Raw genomic sequence first — 16,692 nt, forward strand, 5'->3', positions numbered from 1 at the left:
GGGCTGAGTTGTGGGTCGCGAAAACATGAGAAATCCAGCTGAAACAGACACAACAACACAAAGATACTTCAAATTATTGCAAGACCGAGGCATGGCACAGGCTGTTGAGTATATTTCAAAATAATGCAAGAGCGAGGCATAGTACAGGCTTTTGGGTTACACTGATTGAGATGATGACATTCATCATCTGATGTACAGAGCTTAGAGCATCATGTGCCACCGCTACTACTCAAGTCAAAGAAATCAGACAGACCGCGTGCCAGACTGTGCCATTTTCATGAATTCAGAAAAGAAAATCAAAGGTTCTCCACCATCTTTCCACTCCAGGAGCATCAGACTCACTGCCTGTTTGCCCGCCTGCTTTTCAGGCATGTCGCTGCCAACTTGGCATATTACCCAGGCACTACACTGGTGTCGGCAGTGAGCCATCTCTGCCAGCTCCATGATTGCCATGATCTGGGTCGGCAAGAGTATTACATGGCCACCTGGAGAGAGTCGAACACCTGGACGCAGCTTAGTGGCCGGCTCAGCCATAATATAGGTCTTTTCTCTGCCAGTATATACAAACCTCCTTCCTCTCCCTCATATGGTGCACACAAGTGATTAGGCATTGTGTAGGCCCACTATTGGTCCATAGTAGGTAACATTTTGCAAAATCAAACTGCATTCAGTGTTCAACCTGTTCACAGGCCAGCTGAAAATAATGGCAGATGCCAAATGAGGCATTGTGTGATACACAGCAGCTAATATACTGAGTACTTAACAAGGTTTTCTCAAGGTTACTAGTTTAAATTATCAAAAGTGCATTATACAGGATGTTAGCCTGGGGAGGGATCTTTAGTGTAGCAGGGAAAGAGGAGGGTCCCTGCTTCTTTACTTATGTCAAATTTAGGCACACACTGTGGCTACAGTGGTGAAACAGGGGTCAGGTGGTGCAGTATGTGTTGCCATTTGGATGTATCCAATGGTCACATTTGGGTAAAAAAAAAATGCTCTAGGGCATGCACGACTGATACAGAATCTCTTGAAGGATTCTTTCCTTTTATTCAACATCTCCAGACCAAACTAATGTATTTTCTGTGAGCCTTGAACATATTCTCTAGCTCTCCATAACCTCAGAGAGAATAAGATGCTTCTTGTGCTTCCTCTTTCTTCTCCTTTCAGTTTTCTTCTACCCGCATTATAAATCACCCAAATTTATATTTTGCACTCAAAGCCCGGTGAAAACCAGTTGTGTCCTCGGCAGTGAACTTTCACGACAGTATTGTCATCCCGCATTGTGCCAAAATGATCCCCCTGACCTCTTTCGCTAAATTTCATTGTCTGTGATCAAATTCACATTTTATAGTCCCTCTTTTTTTCTTGTTATTTTTGCAGAGGCTTAACTTGTGTTTCCCTGTTTGCGCTTAACTCAGACTGGGAGGATCCATTTGAAGCATCGTTCAAATAAATCTGCCCTTCTGTCCACTGAGATAGCCGACTGCTTAAATCCATATGTAACCTTGCTGGATTATAACTGGATATTACTGTGTTCCTCCTGGGCCTTAACAATTCATACTCTCTCTTTACTTTTCAATTGTCTTTAGTAAGCAGATAAAAAAAAAATAAAATAAAGTGTGCTTTAAAATGATTGTTTGATCACTCAATTTTTTGAGACGTAAGTAATCGGTAAGTTATCATTATGTTCTTATCAAATGTCCTGTTGCTATCCATCATAAAAGATAAAACTTGCATCGTAGGACAGGAACCCTCAGTCATGTATTTCCACAAGACAGATGTTGTCCTCTATCAGAGCATACTTTATTTATATCACATAATTCACTTCAGAAAACCTATTTGTCTTCTTGGGAGAACCAGTATTCATTAAATATGGTTCCTCTTCAGTAAGTTCAAGAGTCACAACTCACAAACAGCGGGATATAAAACCATGCCTCAGAGAGCCTGAGGAGGTGGGATGTCTGACTTTTTGTGATCTTGACAATGGATCTGGCCAGGGGCCATCAAATCCAGACAGCTCTCACAAAGGTATTCAGCGCGGCCCAGTATACCAACTCGTCGTCCCAAATCATCACAACCATTGCGGGTGTTGGAAAAATGACGGACAGAGATTTGAATGCTGATTTTACACAGATGCTCCGGCAAGATAGTGATAGTCACAGGAGAGTGACGGCGCATACAACACAATAGCAACAGCACGGAAAAAGGTCACGCAAGCAGAGCGTTTCGGTAAGAAAACAATACCACCACAACAAATGAGGTGGGAAGGAACTGTGACTGGGTTCACCATCCCTCAGAATTTGTGCTAATTACTAGTCCTGTGGGTGGTTGTTAGTGGGGAATGTCCACTGCTTATGTGTGCTTATATAAGCAATCAATGGCTTTAATTAGACTATTAGGTGGGATTGTGTCCCAGCAGACTACTTCCAAGCCTTAAGCAGCCTTGTTGTTTACCTTCCTGCTTGCTGAAAGCGGAGCACGTTGGGAGGTTGGAGGATTGTAACTATTAATGCCAAGGTTGGCTGTTTGGTTCTACACATAAGAGCAGAGGCCATGTCTGACACAGTGTTGGATTAGTCATGACTATTGTTAGCATGATAGCAACTGGCATATCTTTTTTAGCCAAGCTAGCTGTGTGGCTCTGGGGATGACATTGTCAATATATTGGTTGGTCGCTTGGGTGAGCTGTCCAACACTTTGGTCCAGACTGGAACAGCTTAACAATGGTTGGATGGATTACCATGGCATTCTGTACAGACTCCCATGGTCCCTGGACAATAAAGCTTATTATTTACTCTGTTGACCTCTGACTTTTCCTCTAGCGCCACCATGAGGTTAACTTTTTTTTGGGGGGGGGGGGATTACCATTCCATTTAAAACAGATATGATGGCCAAAGGATGAATCCTAATGGCTTTGGGATATATCTCAACATCCATGAGATATATTGAAATTCAAGGTTCATGGACGATATGTATATCCTAATGAACATGGTGATGCCCCTGCTTTTCCTCTAACGTGTGGTTTTCAGTGAAATGTATCTACAAATATCATATAGATTGCCATGAAATTTGGTACAAACATTCATATCTTTCATGTATTGCCATCTTCTGATCAAAACTTTCATTTTTCACTTTCATACTAACTAATGTCACTAATGCTGCTTGCACGGCTGCATACTCTGTAGCCAGGCAAGATCTACAATGGCCAGAAACAATGTAACAGATATCAAAATGATAACATCAGTAATAATATGCATAAAGCGATATCTCAATTCATTTATTCATGTTTGTGAGGAGTGCCTGCTCTTCGAGTGCTGCACATCTGCTGTCTATTGTCTTATTCAGCACAGTTCTGTCTTTACATTGGCCTGAATTTTGCTCCATTTTTCCCCCCAATTTCTTTTTGAGGTGCAGTCTACCGCCTACCGTGGCCTTTTCCCTGAACCGCTATAGCAGCCTTGTAGATCCAATAACACTGCGTTCACTGAGCAAACATGCTGAAAAAACAGAATGGCGCTTCCCCATCTTCATATTCAATATTCCACATCAGGCAGATTCACTGACCCCTCAGAACTGAAACGCTGTGAAAAAGGAAACCCTAATGCTGGTATTATTTTCAGTAGCCTTTTATCTTGAAGAGTTGGATTTTTATATGAGCAACCAGGGTCACGTGAAGAGGGGTTTTCAGTGCCAGCTTTTATCCAGGAGGGAGAAACAGAGGTGTAGAAAGAGAAAGAAAGACGCTAGTGATGCAGGACAGGTAATGAAGGGGGAAAGAGGAGGGAGAGAAGGGAGAGGAGGAGGGGAAGTCAGGCTGAGCTCATAAAGAGACAAAGGCAGAAAGCGACAAAGAAAGATCCAGTTGAAAGAGCAAATGAGAAAGAGACAGCCAGAGCTGGGAGGTGGAGGGGGAGCACTGTTATAACTTCATGCATGTTTAAGCAGAGAGGTAACATGAGTTAAATGCCCAGAGGATGTGGGCGCCAGCGCCTAGCCGGAGAGCTGACATCAAGTGCAGGGCATCTATCTCGTGCATGGAGGAGGGTTGCTGCAGCAAAGTCACAGTGGGGACGATGGGGAAATGACAGAAAACGAATAAATTTAGATCATTTATGAATCATTTAACTCGTTTATCCCAGAAATATGCTTAAAATCTGCAGGTTCCATCTCCCAAATGTGAGACTACTTTGCTCTATTTTCCAGCATTTTTAACCTCACGATCAGCATGGCTCTGGGGATGGCTGTGTCCGCCGGACTGTCAGTCCACCACTGAGGTCCTGACTGGAATGTCTCAACAAATATCGGACGGATTGCTACTTTTGTATGGACACGCATGGTCCCCAGGGGTTATCCCCTGACTTTTCCTCTGGTATAACTGCAAGGCTGAAATTTGTGGTTTGCAGTGAAATGTCACGACAACTTTTGGGTCTATTGCAAAGCTGGCACGGACATTTAAATTTGGCACACAGCTTTTCATCCACATCTAATTATTATAAGCAGTAGCAGTAATAATAATGAAAATAATCATTACTGTTGTTGCAGCCATATGGTTGTACAGTTCAGATATACAGAATGTTCGAGATAAATGTATTGTGCTCTGTGCCCATACTGTTCTGTCCTTCACCATCTCTCAGTGTCGTACACACACTCACACACAGACTGCTCTCGTCTCACCGGGGAAAATATCCACTGTCAGTGCGAAAAATGGAGTGGAACAGATGGCATCAGAATGATTGAAACCACCTACAATGGTTCCCACAACTTCCCTATCTTTGTACTCCACCCTTCCTGACTACTTCCCGCTTCTTACCCCCCGTTCCCGCATTCCTGCCCAACTACACCCATCATTTGAATGCATCATCCCAGCCTCCTCAATGCCGTCCAAGCTCACAGGTCTTGCCAAGGAGGCTCAGGCTCACTGGAAGCCCCACGGCGCTACACAAAGTCAGCCAAGAGGAGAAAGAGAGAAGGGAGGAGTACGAGGAGGAGGAGAAAGGTGGAGGAAAGAGGAAGCAACCGCTCTGGCGTTTCCCCCCCACCAACTTGAAATCTTGCTCTTATTTTAGCCGTGTTATTTCCAGCCCGTCGCACATTCACGTGAGAATATCAGTGGATCCGCACCAAAATATTTTGGAATCACTGCCTCGCATGCTAAAATTTCAAATGCTGAGACAAACACGTACACACATGTGCATGATCCTTTTCTGTTCGAGCAGCCATCTTCTTGTTTCTGAGCTGCCTTCCCTCTGCTCTTTTCACCCCCATTATCACCTTCTCCCCACCCCACCTCACCTCGTCACACCTCCCAAACACCAGGCCCGATTGCTGAGCGCCAGTCATGTAAATGAGATAGTTAGCAGATCAAAAGCCATGGAGAGGTACTTTTAATAGCAGAAGAGGTGTTGATTAGTGTCAGAGAAGGAGAGACAAGGCAAAGTGCAGGCAGCCTCTATTACACCCCAGTGCTTTGGGGCATATGCTGTGTGTGTGTGTGTGTTGACGTATGTGTGTGTGTATAGGTGTGAGGAAAAGACAAAGCAATGAAACGTGAGTCCGTGTTGGCGCATTCTGGCATACAGAGTATACCCACAGACATTCGTCTGTGATAGCGTGAGTGTGTGTGTGCCATCAAAGTGTGTGTACCTGCCCTCCGGGAGATCATCGTTAATGCATAATACATAGCTCCATATTTCCGTCTATAACAGCAATAATGTTGGCGGCGCTGAGTTTATGAAGAGGAGATCAGGTGTAGGAGAAAGTGATTACAGGGCATAAACACTGCAACTGATATTGCTTTATTGTGAAAAGTAACTGGCATCAAGATGACAGTGGCTGAAGATAGCCCTGAAGAAGAACGCCAGCAACGACGCTAATCGAGTGCTTCGCTGCAGTGATTGCCAGCCATTGTGGAGGAGTCGCACGGATAACGAGTTGTCCTGGTGAATTAAAGCGAGGCTCAAATCAGGCTAAGTGTTGGACTTGGAGGCAGAAAGGTTCCAAATGTGCGTTAAGCCATTAAACGCCAGTATATGATGATGATCTGGCTGTGTTTATTTACTCACTTCACATAAACATGGAGATTTATTAGTACACTCGGGCAACACCCTTCCCTAGTTATATACTGTACGTAATTGTGGAGTTAATTACATTTTAGCTTGACACTAAGCAATGTGTGCAGCATTTTTAATTAGACCTCTAAGGCACTGTTTATTTTTATTTTTATTTTTTTATTTGCGTCACAGTTACGCAACACATGCCATTTGTCTTTCAAATTTCATCCAGAGCAAGATGTGACCCCAGCTAGCAGTCTTTATCTCAGTCTAAATTTGAATCCAACCTTTAGATAAGGTCTTGGAATAAATAAATAGCAGTTCAAAGCTGGCATATGAGTGGCTCTTCATTCTGTGTCCAGGGGCATGCCCGCATGCTTTTGCCTGTGTCAGAATTTTCATCTTCCCGCTCTCCCCAGCTGCATCTTGCACGGCTCTCTCCCTCTCGCTCACACAGATGGCAGAGGGGTCGAAGCACTTTAATGAATTTTCAAAGGAGCTGCATTGGCAATATTAAAAGGAGTTCCCAAACTTAAACACGTCTGACACCGGAGTCACACGCATGCGCGCGGTGACATGGGCACGCACACGTGGACGGCGTGAGCACCCACTCTCTCTAATACACATGAAAGGATGCAAACACATGCAGCGTGACACACACACAAATACTGTACGCATGCACACACACACACACACACACAGAAACACCAATATTACTTTCTTCACAAACCAATAATATCCACAAACACAAAGAGAAAACACCACATCCTACACACTGGTGGACACTCTTAATTAACTGCATTAGAATGACAGGCACCCTCTGGAAGGTCAAAGGTCAATTTTAATGATGAGCCTGCATATGGCAGCCACCGTGTTGCCTTGCAAGGGAAACGAGCGCCACTTCTGCTGATCCATCTGTCCCGTGGTAATGACTGCACCTGGCCTCGCACGGGCCAACGCACACAGGTACCGGAGCTCTCAGAAGTAGCTCGGCGCACAGAGGGAAACACAATTAAAAAGCAATAAGCACGCTTGCATCTTGCGGCCACATTGTTTACTCATTATGTCTAATTATCTATTTGAGTCAGAGATTTAAAAGACTCCTTTGTACAAGCTTTTTCGACAGTCAGCGTGAGCGTTTACGGTGCAGCGAGGCCATAAATGAGTGTGATCTTTGACCCGCTGAATTTCAATTGGAAACACAGTCAATTGTCAGGCGTGTCCTCATGACCTGTGTTAATGGCTTTCTTGTTGCGAGAGGCTGATGTTTAGGTACCTGATTTGTGAGTTGAGAGTGAAGTGTCAAACATCATTACGGCCTCTCTGTTTTGCTTCTCCTACTCACAACAGAGCCCTGGAGGAACCACTCCAACCCAAGCCTCCTTTAGCTGGCCTTGATCACGCCAGTCGACATACGACTGCCTGTAGGGTCCCCCCCCCCCGTCTTTGCAAGTGGCTGATATGAAGGGCCAAGCTAGAGCTGCGCTGATAGAGGCACCAAGGCTACTGCCTCACCCTTTTTTTATTTCCTCCTTTCTATTCTGTCCTTCCGTCTAATTCTCCCCAGGCAAGTGAGTCTTTATCCCACCTCGATGTAGCTGAACTCAGGGTCAGAACGCAGCGTAGAGCCCATGGGTCTCTGATCTCCCAACTTCTGATCACTCATCAAGGTCTGCCAGGGAGAATTTTTGAAAAAGAAGCATTTGAAAAAGTCTCTTCAGTCGCCTCAGTTTTTTTTTTAACACACAAAGATGGTGGGCAAGGCCCCCGGGAAGATACATCAGACCGACGGCTGCATTTGATTTTGCTGTTCTTACATTTAATTTTTTCTTTCTCTTCACACTCTGATAGTATAGCAGTGACATTAGGGTCCCAGAGATCTTTTTCTAACAAAGGTGTTAGGGTTGCAATTGTTTGAGCAAAGTGTTTACAATTATACAAGCCTTCATGTACAAAATGGAATGAATCTGTCATTGGCGAATATGACTCTGGTTTGACCTGAGAAAAAGGGAAATGAAAGGAGAGTACTGAGGATCTGGGGATTGAGATATACAGAGCGACGGCATATCACTTCTGTTTTCAAACAGGAGACAGCTGCAACAGGAACACAACATCTGCTGCAGTGCTAACATAAGCATACCTCGTTCCCGTACTGTCATGCCTGAGCGGCCTTTAAACCGGACAGCGCTGAGTCTGACAACTGCCTGATGAAGTTTGGAGTTTCCACAACTGCGCTCATCAGACTGTCACTCACAAAGTACTTATTCACACCTCGACTTGAAGCGAGATTAAAAACAAGTGAGCAATATATATATATTTTTTTCCCCTCGAAGATACAGCCTCAGTTTTGGAGCCAATCTGGCTTCTCGTCGGACTTGTGTAAACTTCTAGATACTTCTGCAGTCTGCGTGAGCCCAGGCCATCTGTAGCCTCCGTCAGTGCTTCTCTAATTCTTTGTTGCAACAGAAAAAAAGACGCAATGTTTATATCAGCTCAGATGGAAGGGTGCAAGCTCTCAGTATCATTGATACCATGGCAGCACTGTCCTCTGTTCCGCAATGTCTGTTTCGCACCTTCTCCCCCTTGTCTCTGCATTGAGGCCCTTTTGCAGCGAACTGGAGCTCGGCCAGCCAGAGCCATTTTGTCCCATTATGCGGAACTGTAAAAAAAAAACAGCTGCTCCCATTCCACACTGGTGAATAGGTTAAATGGCAGCACAAGGAAAAGGGCCACTGTTGTCATGGTCTAAATTGACCGACAACAGGCGCGGGAGGTTCCACTGTTCCTTCTCGGCTGCCTTCCAGCTCCATTGCTTTTGATTTCCAATTAGCGGCCAGTCACTCCCGCAGCCATCTTAGAGGCAGAACTCTCTCTTTCTGTGTGTGCGTGTGTTCAGTGACGTGTTTCCATTTGCCACTGAGAAAGGAGCTAGCAAATGCAAATGTAGGGGGGAAAAAAAGGCTGATTAGCTGAAATCAATCTGCAAAGAGCATTGTAGAACCAGGGGACAGACAACAGTGGCTTGGTTGAGTGCATGTGTCTTGTTAGAATAATGATTGTTTTCAGCTTGTGCCATCTTGAATTTAGGCTGCTCTGTTGTTTATTCAACTGATCTTAGTGTTTGTTCGGCATACATCAATTTAAACATTCACAAGATATTAAATACCAGTAAACTGTATGTGGGCTCCAAGTGCACCTACAAATCAAGTTCAACAGCACATTGAAACATGAACGCTTGGGGTAACACATTGACTCACAAATGTCACATTTTGTGATACATTTCTCTACTAGAATTAACAAGTGCCTAACAAAAAGTCCCTTGAGACAAAGAGATAGCTAGAATGGAAGACAAGATAAGAGCTACTCAAGATACTTATCGAACGCAGAATAAGACAGCTTTCTCTATTGCTGCAACTGACCTCAGAGCCAGATTTGATGTCACTCTGACCACCTTTCAGTCCTCCATCTCTGAGGAGTTGAAAATTAGAGAGGTGGTAGTTGAAAACAGAATATGGGCGAGGAAGCTTTGACACAATCTCCAGCGGCTGGCGAAGAATAATCGAGCGACTAGCAATGATTAATAACGGCATCAAACCCTCACATATATACTGGTGGTCATTTGCGTTAAGGGAGATGAAAGCCATCATCTTTATGGACATTTAAAGCCAGATTGAAAGATGGTGAATTATTTCTCAGGTAATTATGAGAGTGATAATTCACGAATTGTCATCACTGGAAAGGCAGACTCCAGATTTCGAGCCTAGTCTTCGTTATCAGACACTGACCCCAACATTGTACCAGTTTAAAATCGTATGATGACATGCTTAAGTACAAAAGGAAAACAGCAGCCGTGCACTGGGGCTCATTTAAACTTATCAGTAGGTGTGACTGTCAGCGACAAAACAAACCAGCTCCTCTGACTCCCTTAAAATGCAGTGTTGTCCCCACCGTGGTGCACTGACTGTTATGTGATGAATGAGGAAAGTCAAGACCGGCTGTGTCAAAAAGAGCCTCCCTTGAGGAAACTGATGTCCTTGTCAAAGAGCCGCAAAGTCTCAGAGGACTGAACATACCGCACTGCAAATATCCCACCAAGGGCAGATGATGTCTCTAACTTTAATCCAAATTTCTAGACAGTGTAATCTCTGTCGCCGTGTTTTCTTTACACGTCAGAGTCTTTATGGTGAAAAGCCGCGAGTACATTCTGTAAGCATCAAATGTGTTGATGCATTTAACAAGATGAGCTGCAGAAAGTTGCACGACAGCTTTAAAATGTGGACAGCATCTTCCAGACTGCATGGATTCCTAGCAGGGTTCCGTTATCTGGAAATTACTGGGGGTTTTTTCTACTGAAAAAATGTATTGAAATCCTACGTAGTTAAATCTCTCTGGTCATAATGTCTGCTGAAAATAATCCCCAAGTTACATGCGAAAATATTCTGGCTCTCCACGCCGTTTTCCTCCCCCGTCTCTCTGATGTCCAGCTTCCCTCTCGCTCCTCTCCCGATATTTTCACCTCAGTCTTGGAGAATTGAGGGTTTACCTCGACCGAACCAGACTTGGTTATTGTTGGAACAGTATGAGGATGAACCAAGACTGTTTTGGTGAGTTTTAACTTGTTTTCTGTTGAGTTGGAATGAACAGTGTTTTGCTAGGAAGGAGTCTCTGTAGGATTCTGTCCATAATGTTGTCAGACACTTAGAATAACAATGTGAACAATCAATGGCAAAATCAGAGATAAAACACTTTCAGTGGACATACATTGACGGTGTGTAAATGCACAGAGGGATTACATTACAGCCCATTTGCAGTACTCTCATTAATTCTGGAATTTCTCCCATTTGTGGAACACTGAAATCTTGCAGGACATACGGACTGGCCCCATCGGAAACCCTGATCTCTGGTTAATTCAGCTCAGTACAGAGTAAAGCTCCCTTTTTGTCTGGGCACATATGTAACTTTGTCACAGTTTAAGACGTGACTATCTGGGTAGAAATCAACATGTACTTTGTTACTGTGGTAACATATTGTAAGTATAGTGTCTTATGAGCCACAGAAACAATCCACTCCATTGCTTGGCCAACCTATTTTGGCAAAAGAGACGTCACAGTGAGCAATGGCGATATCAAGGGAAAATTGCCTAATAAAAATATCACATCACACACAAGAAATAAATCGCTTTAATCTAGAAGCAAATTCAAAGGGTTTGTGTTGTTGGTGCCAGTTACTCATCGAGGCACAGCCATTTATGCCTTATTGCAATCGCTAGTCAAAGCAAAACTTTACAAAATTGAGTCCATGCCTTCACTAAAACCCATGTCTGAGCAGTGACATGCTCACTATGTCGCATCACAGAGGCTTTTTGTAATTCCCTCCGGCACTGACCACTCCAAACATCCCCAAATCCCTCTTGTCAATAGAGAAAAGACAACATGAGGAACGGACTTCTCAGCTTTTCTTTGCCTTGTCAAAAGTTTCCATATCGCGTTGTGGGTTCTGCACAGCATAACTAAGACCCTGGAAGCAGCTTATCTGCTTAAAACAGGAGGGTGAGAGAGGGTGAAAAAAGTGTCTCTGTCTTCCATCTTTTTCCTGGTTCACAGAGTGGGCTTACTGAAGCCACCAGAGCTTTGGTTTCTCCCTCCAGATTCCCCCACCACCATTCCCGCTAGTCTAATCCACTTAGGCCCAATGCTACCTCCACTTGTTTTGATTGGCCCGGCTTCCAAATTTCCAGCATAGGACTCAGAAAAATCAATAATCTTCACTGCACTGCAAAAAGTCCCTCTTTTAGAAAACACCAAATGTGATTAGAAGAGAAATACAGAATTGTTGAGAGCTGGGAGCAGGTGATTCACCTTTCTTTTCTGCCATGAATGGTTTGCTCAGCAGTAGAAAATTTCAAGAGTCCTTCTTGACAAAGGAGAATTTTGAATAATATTATTTCCATTCTCCTGTCTCCATGGTATTTTACACTTTATGCGAGGATGCATCGCATTTAAAATTTTGCCACATCCCACTCGCCTCCTTTCCATTTATACTGTTGTCTTTCCTCGCTGTCACCCTTCAAGTGCCTCGGTCTCTCACTCTCTCTCTACCAAACAACGCTGATGCTAATGTCATTGAAACCCCAGGTGCTTCTAGTGCCTCTTGAAGTCTGACATCAGTCCCTGCCGCCCCCTCCCCTGGGTCCAATTTTCCCGGTATGAAGCTTCAAGGTCCTCAGCTGAGTTCTCTGTTTAGCAACAACAGTAGCCGCGAGTGTGAATGTGTGTCAGACAGAATGGTAATGAGTGTCCCAGAGATTGAACCCCGGTCTTTTCCCCCTCTCCTTGGAAATAGATTTGTTCTCACGCGCAAAACAGATATTCTAATCACAGTCCCCTATCGTTGATCCCCCTGGGATTTGTTGCATGTACCCCGAAAATGTAAATGAAAGCGGGGGGGGGGTTTACATCATCGGTGATAAATCATATTACTGGAAAATTCTGCTTAGCAACACAGCTAGACTGCACTGTAAGCAATGGCAACTCAGAATTAGCCCTGAGTCTAGTGTTTCCCTCACACGACACCCAGTTATTGTCAGTTCTATCCATTTCCTTGTTTTTATTGCACATTTACAAGAAAGCAAAATTGTACTTTAGAAGAGTACATTCGTAGAGGGACCACTTTAATTGTAAAAAAAAAAAAAAAGAAAGAAAAAAGAAAAAAAAGTGCTGTAATGGAAATCCAGTACATATTTTTCAGGCTGCCAGAGAGTTGGTGCAGGAAAATGGAGCAAGGCACAGTTTTTATAATATTCCTTTCTATAAATCTTTGGTGATATGAATGTCAAGTAGCTGTGACGGTGAAAATGTGGCTAAATGTTGCTTTTTTCTTTTCTTTTTTTTACTGTACTGGTTCAATGTTTGTGCCGGGGCCACCCTAAGGTCTCTGCGGGTAGTGTGGGACTGTCATTTTATTAAGGAACCTTGGATGTGGGCTGTCAAACTAACAAGCTTGGGGAAATGTAGCAAAGGTCGAAACACACAGGGTGAGAGATATCTGAGGGCTACTAAATTACCTCAGAGACATATGGAGAGAGGGGAACACGCTGGTGTATGTTTGTGAGAGCACATTTGTTTTCGTGGTTATGTTGCACTGGCGTAAAAAAGGGCAAAGACTCGTCGGTAATAGATTAGATTCTCTGCCTCCACCCTCAAAATCTTGAAACACTGACAAATATTAATGCAAGTTGTGCAAACTTTGGATCCTCGGGGGAGACTATCTCAGACGTTTCATGTCCCTCGATTAATAAATGATGCCCCCCTCTTGACAGGGACTATTCTTAACCCCCAGTCTGTGCAATGCTGGGACACCATCATTTTTCAGGGGAGCTAGTGACAGCCTCAGCCTGCATTGAAGTTTAGCTTGCTGTACATCGTAATTTGCTGACATTTCTTTTCTCTATTTCTCTCCCTCTCATCCCCCCCCCCTCCCCATGCTCCCTCTTTTCCCCAATGGCCTGCTTACAGATGTGACCAACTATTCCACAATAGGTAAGACTCGTTTCATTTTTCATAGCGCTGTTCTCAAGAGTGAGAGTCATGTTTGAGTTGTCATGTGTCTTTGGGAGTGATGTGAATGCATAAATATGGAAGAGAGTTAGATGGGGGGTGGAGTCGAAGCGGCACCAAGATGCTGCTGTTTGCTCAGTAAGGTATGCAATGCTCTGCAATCCTCACCCATCCCATTTTCCCACATGTGTGCATGAGAATACACAATGGTGGCTTTTTCTGGCAGGCGGATTGTGTGCTCTGCGCCTTCAATTTGAATTTTATTCAAATGAGAATCAAATGGCCCAGATTGTTCAAAGAATACGCCGGCAGTGTTGACTTAAACAAGCATAGCACGGATGGTGTCTGTTTCCACACTGTGGTGAGTTTGTGGAAATATCTCATATGTTAAGCTGTGAACCGTTCCGCTGTCCCCAACTCCACATGTCAACGTGAAACCACTGGTACTGTAATCGCTTTGGATGTCCTGTTCTCAGGCGATAATTTCGCAAACCTCTTTCAGGGACCTTCTAATCTTTTGTCACTTTATGCACATCGTATGTTTAACTGCCATAGCACATTATCTTATACTCCAGCATCCCTCTTCTTATGCAGACTCAAGAGACAAGGGCACTCTTGTTCAGTCCAAATCCAGAAGCAGTTCGCAGAGAAATTTGGTCAGTATAAACGCTGTTTCTGAACCCAGGTATATACAAAGAGGCTCAGCTAAAATGCGGTATGCCCTTGTGCTCTCAGACCATGATTTGTGCTTCCATAGTATGATAAATTCACGTGTCAGGCATCATTATTGGCATTCAATTGTTACCAATAAAATGTGGAAAAAACACCTCACTGCAGGGACCAGCATTCAATTCTGACTTGATAGCAGAAACTTTGTGATCTAGGAAGGGAGTTAACTTCTTTTTGGCAGATACAGGTCATGCTCTTCCGTTGTGCTGCTGCTGTCTCCCACTGGATGCACGCTGCTCTTCATTTTTTTTCTACATATGTCAAAATGGCACAATCACGCAAGGCCTGCGCATGCAAACGACAGAGTGTATCAGCAGTAAATAAGGCTGACAGCAGAACAGCGGGCCGAGTGAAATGAAGAACAATTGAACTCTGGTTGAAACAAACGAACCCAGTGTGAAAACGACCCTAGCTGTTGAATGCCAAGACGAGTGTAGCATCCTATGTTTTGTTTCCAGAGACGCTCAGCAGGCTGCAGGAGTGTGATGGAGGTCAAATGCATGATTGAGTCCACCTTAGCAGGGCCTCAGACCAGGACAGCAGGACCTTTCAACACTACCCATGGCTCTGAGCATCTGTTCATAAGGGGAAAATCAATCACCTCATCTCCAAAGTGGAGCAAGTGTATTGGACAAATGAGAGAACTGGCATACCTTGATGTTTCTCTTACTTGGCTCGTGATTAGTCTCAAATACAGAGTTGATCTCGGTGCACTTGACTTGTCTTATTTGGACAGTTTTGGGAGACTGCCACCTCATTGTGTAATTGAAAACCCAGTGCCATGCCACTGCACTAGCACAGTTTGGCTACCCGGCAGAGCATCTGCAAGCAGTTCTGGTCCGGCTCTCAACTCTTTGAGGCAGGCGCTGGCTGACTGCTCGGAAACAGAAAACCCCTGGCTAGCTGAGAATAATAAGTACCCATGGGAAGCTGCCAGATGGACATTTACTGTGAGCCTAGCTGGAGAGGGAGAAATCTGTCAAACATCACACTAGGCATCTGTGGGAGAGCAGCGCAGGTTCACGTCCACCATGTCGAATAAGAGGAGTGCTCTTTGTCGAGACTAAAAGCTGTTAGATTTTTAACATATCACATCTCGTTGATGCATTTACCTTCATTCAAGGTCAGCAATTCGCATTGCATTAAAGCCACCTGTTACAGTGAAAGCTTTAAATAATGTCTAGATAATGGAGCTTTAAAGATGTCTATCTTGCAGTGGCCATTGCAGAGGCAGCCACTAAGTGCTGTGGAATAGCCTTCTTCATTTAACTCAAATTTGATGTCTATTTCCAGAATATCTGTAGCTATTAATGAAACTAAACTCAATTTGCTGCCGGTTTCTGCTTTGCTGATGATGTTAGAAAAGAGATAAAGATCTGAATTCTTGTTGTCATGCGGGGATCTTCAGATGCCTCCTTCTGCAAAGTTTCTCATATCCCTCCCTCAAATTCTGGGACAGGCAGTTGTCTGTCCCGCCATACAGTAATTCATAGTCGCAAGTATGTTTCTGCCTTAAGATAATCCTTGAAGCCCAGGCTTTTTACTTGGAGTAAAATGTCCAGTTTTTTTTTTTTTTTCATACCCTCTTCAATACAAAGCCATAGGCGAGGAATTACAATTGGCTCATTATGCTTGCGGAAGCTCAAGGGCTTCAGAGCTGGTAAGGAGAGGGAGAATGAGAGAGAAAGAGCACAAAGAGTTCATCCCAGTATCGTCAGCAGTGAAATAGGACCTTGGTTCTCTTAGACAAGCTGTGCACCAGTTATTATTGCATTATGTCTGGCAGCCCTCCTCTCAGACAGGAACTGAGCCACACTTGATCAGTGATATGACACTGGCAGAGAAGAGAGTGATTGCTGGCTGCTTAGTTAAGCAAACAGCATTACGCTGTTGAAGTCTAAAAGTAGATCTGTGCTTGGTGAAAATTATAAAAGGCCAGTCTGGACAGTATCCAAAGCAGTGGTAGCTTTGTAATACTCAGGAGTGGGTTCCTCTGAAATGGTTTATTCATCTCTCAGAGGACAAGAACAATGCTATTCACGGATAATACAACACTTTCAAGCCTCCATCTGGGTTTCTCATGTCCTGGAAAAATGCTGCTATATACTCTTCAAAATGCCAAGAAGAAATGCTTTATCAGAATAATAGGATTTTTATATTTATGTGCATTGTCTATAATTTTGTTTTGTCTGTGGAGGTGTGCTCATCCTACTCTCTAAAGAGAGAATGCACAAGTCAAAGGTGCATGTAACAGAATATGTTTTATAGCAATGATCTTGAGTTCACAGCCCTCATAGGAATGCTTGTATCGAGAGCAAGAGAGCAGTCATAACCCCAAACCATTAGAGAACAACCATAGC

The 16,692-nt window shown here is 43.9% G+C and overlaps 1 protein-coding gene across 1 annotated transcript in view; it reads left to right on the forward strand.

The window, feature by feature from the left end:
• LOC139351284 (receptor-type tyrosine-protein phosphatase delta-like) overlaps nucleotides 1-16,692 on the forward strand; it is a 349,795-nt gene that overhangs the window by 84,675 nt on the left and 248,428 nt on the right. Inside the window, exon 4 of the mRNA XM_070993096.1 lies at nucleotides 13,562-13,585. The gene's annotated coding sequence lies outside the window, so the exon portion shown is untranslated. The remainder of the gene's footprint in view (nucleotides 1-13,561; nucleotides 13,586-16,692) is intronic.

Source organism: Chaetodon trifascialis, chromosome 23 (assembly GCF_039877785.1).
Source record: "Chaetodon trifascialis isolate fChaTrf1 chromosome 23, fChaTrf1.hap1, whole genome shotgun sequence".
Lineage (NCBI taxonomy): Eukaryota > Metazoa > Chordata > Actinopteri > Chaetodontiformes > Chaetodontidae > Chaetodon > Chaetodon trifascialis.